Consider the following 8020-nt stretch of genomic DNA (forward strand, 5'->3'; position numbering starts at 1 on the left):
TGTTGCTTATATACTCTTTTATAGAAGATTTAAACGATCTCTGTAATTTTTGTGGACACGCAATGACCCAAGTGATTCAGACGTAACACCTGCTTGGTTTGGGCTCTTTTTATTTTATTTTTTAAATTAAACCTAGTATTATCTTATGTTTGGTCCTTGCTAAATTGGCAGTTGTTACAGATTATTTTAATCTAATTTTGAGACAGTTATGATAATTGAACATATTGTATGATCTTTCAGATTGCCTGTGATGGATGTGATAGGTGGTACCACCAGTCATGTGTTGGCAACCCACCAGTCAATAAAGAATATTATTGCCCAGCGTGTATTATCTGAATCAGAATAGTATGCACATTTTGTAAATAGTTTTTGCTTGCTTTTCAAAATTGCACTTGTATTGAGTTTTTTGTGTTTCTAAGATTGTATATTTTAGTTTGTATGGTTTAAAATTGCTTTTCTGTTGTACTGTATTGTACTATTGTATTTTTAAAAAGTGATTAATTTATTTTTGATTGTGATTTCCCATTGTTTAAACTTGTGCACTCACGGTTATCATTAAAAAGTGTATCTTTTAAGATATGTTCCCCCTGTGTGTTTAGTGTTTTAGTTTAAGACACTATTCTGCAGATAAAAATTGGTTTGACATAATTATGACATTTTAAAAACACATCAGGTGCATCACTCTGAGTTACCTAAAATAATAAAAGAGAGACTAGTCATTGTGCAATATAGTTTATTTGTTATTATTTTGACAAGGCTTCAGTTGTTTAACACAAACACACACACACACACTACACTAACAACAACAATAACAATAAAATGGAAATGGTCGTCTGAACAAAAGAATGCCCCTAACGAAGGAATTTAACTGTCTAATTGTAACGTATGGTGTTACACTTCATAAAACAGGAAAAAGTTAGAATTAGCAGGGAAATCTGACTCTATGTTGCGATTGAACAGGACGTCATGTACATGAATACATATTTAATTACAAATGATCTAAATAACATGGTGAAATGTTGCTTGTAGAAAGACAGCAAAACCACCATAAGCTGACTTGCTTAGCCCGGGGCGAAATCATGAAGTCATGATTTTAGTACTGAAGTTTCAGGGTTGCCAGGATATATAAAAAAGAAACGCTCAATTGCTACTAAAAACTACCGCTGGAAAACCGCGGACTTGGCAACACTGCGAAGTTGCGCAGGCGCTGTGAGGGGGAAACAGGGAAACTGATACTGAAACTGAAATGAATCTAACATGATGGATAAGGTGGTAATTTTTTCATTTTTGCAACCCTTATTAGAGTTGGATAATTGTTTGTTTTTGTTGATATGAGCCATCCTGGGGTCCGTGAATTTTAGTTGATTCTAGGCTAAATGGAAGCCTCTTTTGTCTTCAAGACTTTATTTTATGTTTTATCAAAGACATGCCTTTTCCCAAAATATTGGACGAGGACTCATGCTGATTCTTGCTAGATTTGGATTATTGCCTTTTAAGCCAACAAAGGATTTAGACATTTGCTCTCAAATGAAGAATTTCTTTGTTTTTTGTTTTATTTTTGACAGGCTATTTGGTCAACTCTTTTTGTACTTATTCGAATCCTGACTCGCCTTTATAACAGTCTAAACGCGGTTTTTCCTTCCGTTCGTTCTTGCAAACGCGTTTTTTTGTGTGGATTGCGTTTCACTTTCATTCTGTCACTGTCTATAGTTACACTAAATGCCAGGGGGTTAAGAGATCGTATTAAACGGAAAGCTTTGTTTTTATTTGTTAAACAACACAAGACTGATTTTTGTTTTTTTCAAGAATCTCACTCGACTGCTGAGGATGTGCGTTTTTGGAGAACACAGTGGGGAAACGACATCTGGTGTGCACATGGAACTGAGCGCTCTGCTGGTGTTGTTAATTTAAAGAACCGATTCATTGGGGAAATTTTGCATACAGAACGTGATGGGTCAGGTCATTTTGTGTGTCAAATCCTCAAAGTTCACGGCACTATATTGTTAATTGCGAATGTTTATGGATATAACTCCAAAAATTAAAATGACCATTTACTTGAAACTTTAGAAGAATATATTCTTAAGGGTTTGTCACAATTCCCAAATCTAACGTTGATCATAGGGGGTGATTTTAATATTGTTTTGGATGGGTTACTTGATTGTTTTCCTACAATAACATCTTATACACAGAATGAAAATCTTAAACGTTTTATGGAGAAATTTAACTTGGTTGATATATGGAGGTTGAAGTTTCCTGATTTATCACTGTATACACTTGGAGCAATAAATCTGGCAACAGACAATCTCGTATAGATTATTGGTTGGTATCTGCGAATCTATGTTCTTCAGATATTTATGTTAGTGTGATTCCTTCACCTCTTAGTGACCATAAAGCTGTTGTTATTTCTATTAACCTCCAAAACTCTTCATATTCTGTGGGTAGAAGTTTATTCTGGAAACTTAATAATTCATTGCTGCAGTTTGATAATATTAAGATAGATGTTAAAATATTATTTTATATCATTGGTACAAAGCGCTTTCAGAAAATAAATTCTGCAGTAATTGGGAGCTACTCAAATTTGAGACTGCCAAGTACCTTAGAAAGCAGGGAAGCTTAATGGCAAAAGAAAGACGTATTCAGGAGGTTAATATTATATCAAGATTAGCTGTTCTCTCCTCAATATCATGTCCAAATGAAGATGAACAAGCTGAGTTAGTCACCCTACAATTGGAATTGGACAAATTATATTAAAAAAAGGCAGAAGGAGCCTTTATTAGGTCACGGAAGCAGTGGATGGAAAAGGGAGAACAAAACTGCATATTTTTTTGGTTTAGAGAAAGGTCACTTTAAAAATAACTAAATTGAACAACTTAAAATAGATGGGGTTGTAACAGATGATCAAGCTAAAATATCACAATTTTGTACAGACTTTTATAGTAGGTTATACTGTATTCATCCAAATTCTCTGAGCAATCTGCTTCTGAATTTTTTACTCTATCTCTGGATTCGGTTGTGAAACTGTCAACCCTGTGCAAAAAGAGCTTTGTGATAGCTTAATTAATATTGAAGAGGTCTTATATGCTGTTACACATATTAAGGTTAATAAATCTCCTGGGGTTGATGGCCTCACAGCTGAATTTTACAAAACTTTTTCTGATCTTATCGCTCCCTTTCTTAAAGAAGTTTATATAGAAAGTATAGAAAATCAAGTTCTTCCACCTACATTAACTCAAGGATTGATAACATTGACTCCAAAATCAAGAAAAGATCCATTGCTTTTAGACAATTGGAGACCTATTTCACTATTAAACAATGATTATAAGATTTTTGCCCTGATCTTTGCAAATAAAATAAAGTCAATTATCGACCCCCTTATAGATGAGGCCCAATCTGGCTTCTTAAAGAAAAGGCATATTTCAAATAATATAAGGCTAATTTTAGACTTATTGGATTACTCTCATTTATGTACTGATGATGGATTTATTCTTTTCTTAGACTTTTATAAAGCCTTCGACACAGTGGAGCATGCTTTTATTTTTAGGTCATTAAAAACATTTGGGTTTGGAGATTTTTTCTGTAAAGCTATACAAACAATGTACACAAATGCAAACAGCTCTATTAAACTTAAAGGAGGTTCATCTTCTAGGTTTTATTTTAAACGGGGTGTCCGACAAGGCTGTCCCATTTCCCCTTACCTTTTCTTGTTTTGTACTCAGCTTATGAATATTTATGTTAGATCAAGCCACTTAAAAGGTATATCTGTAGCGGGTAGGGATATTATAATTTCCCAACTAGCGGATGATACTGCACTGTTCTTGAAAGATCATCATCAGGTCCCAATTGCTCTTGAAGTAATGGAGGTCTTTTCTAAAGCCTCTGGCCTTTGTTTAAACATCAATAAATGTGAATTGTTATCTATTAAAGACTGTGAGTTACAACAAATTGCTAATATTCCAGTGAAGGATTCTGTAACATACTTGGGGATTGTTATCACGAATGATCAGAAATCTAGGTGTAAGATGAATTTTGAATCTATTCTTCAGAAGACTAAGGCAAAGTTGAATCATTGGCTTTTAAGGGATTTATCCCTAAAAGGTAGAGTTTTGCTATGTAAAGCAGAGGGACTGTCAAGATTAGTCTATGCAGCCACTTCACTCAGTGTCTCTAAGGAGATGTGTAAAGCTGTTGATACTGCTTTGTTTAATTTTCTGTGGAGGAACAAAACACATTACATTAGGAAATCTACAATAATGAATACATATGAATCAGGTGGATTGAACTTTCTTGATTTCTGTACTCTAAATAACACCTTTAAAATTAATTGGATTACACATTTCACTCTAAATCCAAATTCTTTATGGAATTTTATACCTAATTTTGTTTTTTCCAAAATTGGTGGTCTTCGATTTCTTTTGATTTGCAATTACAAAATTTATAAAATTCCTTTAAGCTTATCCTGCTTTCATAAACAAATGTTGCTGGCTTGGTCTCTATTGTATAAACATAACTTTTCTCCCCATAGGTACCTAATTTGGAACAATTACAATATATTATATAAAAATAAATCGTTATTTTTTGTAAATTGGTTTTCAGCAGGCATAATACGAGTTAGTCAATTATTAAATCAACAAGGCATGTTACTCACTTATTCTGAGTTTCTAGCTGTCCATGGAATTCCAGTAACACCAAAAGAGTTTTCTATAGTCATGGATGCAATTCCCAGAGGAGTCTTGGCATTATTCAGAGCTAATACCCAAAACAGTATTACATCCCCCTCTGCACTTGATCTGTTTGATACTTATATTGGGAAAATTTGTTTTGCCCCTGGAAATATGAATGTTAACAAAACTGTCCGTTCCTTACTTCAAAAAAACATAGTTTCTTCTCCAAACTGTATAATTTATTGGAACAGATTAGTTAAAGGTTTATTATGGAAGGCCATTTGGACCTTGCCAAACAAATACCTATTGGTAAACAAAGTCAAGGAAGTAACTTTTAAAATTTTACATAGATACTACCCAGTAAATTATTTTCTTGTTAAATTTAAAAATGATATTGATTTGAATTGTTCTTTCTGTAATATGATGACTGAAACTTTGTTTCACTTGTTTTGGCATTGCTCTAATGTAAAAATAGTTTGGAAAGATTTGACTAGATTTATAATTGATAACATTGACCCCACTTTTTCTTTGTGCTTAGAACATGTTTTATTTGGTTTTACTAATATCCCTTCAAATAAAACCAAAGTATATTACATTATAAATTTAATTAAAATGTTTGCTAAATTTCATATCCATAAGTGTAAGTACAGTAAAACCAATCCTTTATTTTTGGTTCTTGAGAAAGAAATTAAAATTTTAGACTTTTAGCAATTAAGACTCTCCCCATATGTAAGTCCTTTAATATATTTACATAATGTTTAGGCCACCCCCCCTGGCTGTATGTGTATTTTGTATGCATATTTTTGCGTTTTATGTTTTTATGTGTATTATTGTAGTCCTAACTGTACTTTGACTGTGTTTATTGAAGTTTAATAAAAAATAAATAAAAAAAAGCTACTAGCAAGGTCAGACATTTTTGCTGTCAAATACGCATATACTGTGCAATTGAGCAGATTACATATAACTATGGAACTATTTAAACTCTAAAAAAAACGTTGTAAAAATACCTCCATATGAATGTCAACAATAATATCCGCGAGAGGTTTTTAAAAAACTAGACAGCACCAGACAGACCACGCATAATGGATTACAGGGGACTGCCATTTACACCTGGAGCAGGAGCAGCGCTGCAGCGATGGTTTCAGCGCCAAGTCTATTTCTACTGACTTCTAATTCGTTACCGGCATTTTGTTTTGTTCTCTCTCCGCATTCGTCACTAATCACACAATGCGGACGTACTACGTCACCCGCCGGAACGGCAGATAACGGAAGTGAGAGAAAAGTGTTTATTACCTTTGAAATATTAATATTTTTCTTACTATCCCCCGGAGCCGTCTGCGGCACGTTTTATTATGGATGTGCGCGCTTTATTTGACGACTTGTGGACTGTTCAACTGCAACACCCGCTGACTGCAATGATATAGCTTGGAATAGGCAGGACAATTTTAATATAACTCCGACTGTTTTCGTCTGAAAGTAGAAAGTCATATACACTTAGGATGCTTCGAGGGTGAGTAAAACACAAGCTAATTTTAATTTTTGGGTGAACTAACCCTTTAATCACAAGTAATTTACATAAAGCATATTGACAGCTTCTATAAGAAATGGGCATGGATATTATGGACACACACTGAGCTATAACTTGGTTAATAGTGCATATCTGGGTAAGCGCCTATGGGTAAAAGTATGCATTATTTAAGAAAAAAAAACAGTATAAACAGCACGTTCTATATTTGAGTATGACTGAAATGACATGATAGGAGCTGTTTTTGTTGTTTATCATTTATACGCGAATCCCTGTGTTAACAAACTTTCAAGACTTCAAAACATTCAAGTTTATAACTGACCAACCTCTAAAAACAAATTTATAGTTGTCTTTGTAAAGAAATGTGTAGCTTTGGAGCCGCTGCTGTAACGCTGTACTAACGCTTCCAGTGTGAATACTCTATCGCATCTGCAGCTGCAGTGATGATGTCAATAGTATCCAGCTGCAGACCGCAGCACCAGCAGTTTCAGAACCACAGCCACAGAACCGGAAGGGAGGGGAGGAGCTTACATTTTTTAACAGAGTAGCGCCACCTTAGGGTTTTTAAGGGGTAATTTGCTTTTAGTACACAGATACGTAATACTTTATGTATGTATGCATTTTATAATGACATATTAAGCATTTTATTAACATTAATCTTGTGTAATTTAGGTGTAGACCTATACAGTTATTCGTTTCATTGTATTGTGCGAGTAATTTCCTGTTTGTGATATTAAAAATAATGTTTGAAACTCCTGGGCATTTTATATGAAATATACTTTAATCACAAGATTCAAAATAAATGTTTACTCCAAAGTCAAGAACACGTGCATCAAACATTTTTATATATGAAAACTAAAACATTTCAATAAAACACACACACACACACACACACACACACAAACAGCAGCATAATTTTAAAAGTAACAATCAAAATGTACACAATAATTAAATTGAAGTTTATCAAATGAACAATTCACTATTAAGCCCATTTTGTCATGACAATCCTGCATGAAAACTTACAAAATGAACGATTCACTCTTGGGCACATTTTGTCGTGACAATCTTGCATGAATTCAAATTAAAATGTATCAAATGAACAATTCACTCTTAGGCCCATTTTGTTATGACAACCCTACAAAAATAACTCCCCTGAACACAAGATGAAATATGACATCATCACTGCAGCTGCAGATGCGATAGAGTATTCACACTGGAAGCGTTAGTACAGCGTTACAGCAGCGGCTCCAAAGCTACACATTTCTTTACAAAGACAACTATAAATTTGTTTTTAGAGGTTGGTCAGTTATAAACTTGAATGTTTTGAAGTCTTGAAAGTTTGTTAACACAGGGATTCACGTATAAATGATAAACAACAAAAACAGCTCCTATCATGTCATTTCAGTCATACTCAAATATAGAACGTGCTGTTTATACTGTTTTTTTTTTCTTAAATAATGCATACTTTTACCCATAGGCGCTTCTGGAAACTTCTGTTCCAGGAGATTGTTGAGGGCCTTTTCCTCGTCCTCTTCCTCCATTATAAGGAAAAGAGGCTCTTCCACTGGCCCCCTGAGCAGATGTCTGTTTAATGGAGCCATTTCACAACTTCTGTCAGATTACTGGGATCTCCTTCATTACAGAATATTAAAGGAAAATGTAACTTTAATATTTCTTATTAATGTGTGTATATAGATAGATAGATAGATAGATTTGAGACATACCTCACAAGCGTAGCCTGTTATCCAATTGGAAGGGCCTCTGGTAGGGTGTCTGCACTGTAATATACATGTATCTTGGTTAATTTCAAATTGGGTGCAAATGTAAAGGTGTA

The sequence above is a fragment of the Sinocyclocheilus grahami genome, unplaced genomic scaffold (assembly GCF_001515645.1).
Source record: "Sinocyclocheilus grahami isolate Dianchi unplaced genomic scaffold, SAMN03320097.WGS_v1.1 scaffold2443.1, whole genome shotgun sequence".
Taxonomy (NCBI): Eukaryota; Metazoa; Chordata; class Actinopteri; order Cypriniformes; family Cyprinidae; genus Sinocyclocheilus; species Sinocyclocheilus grahami.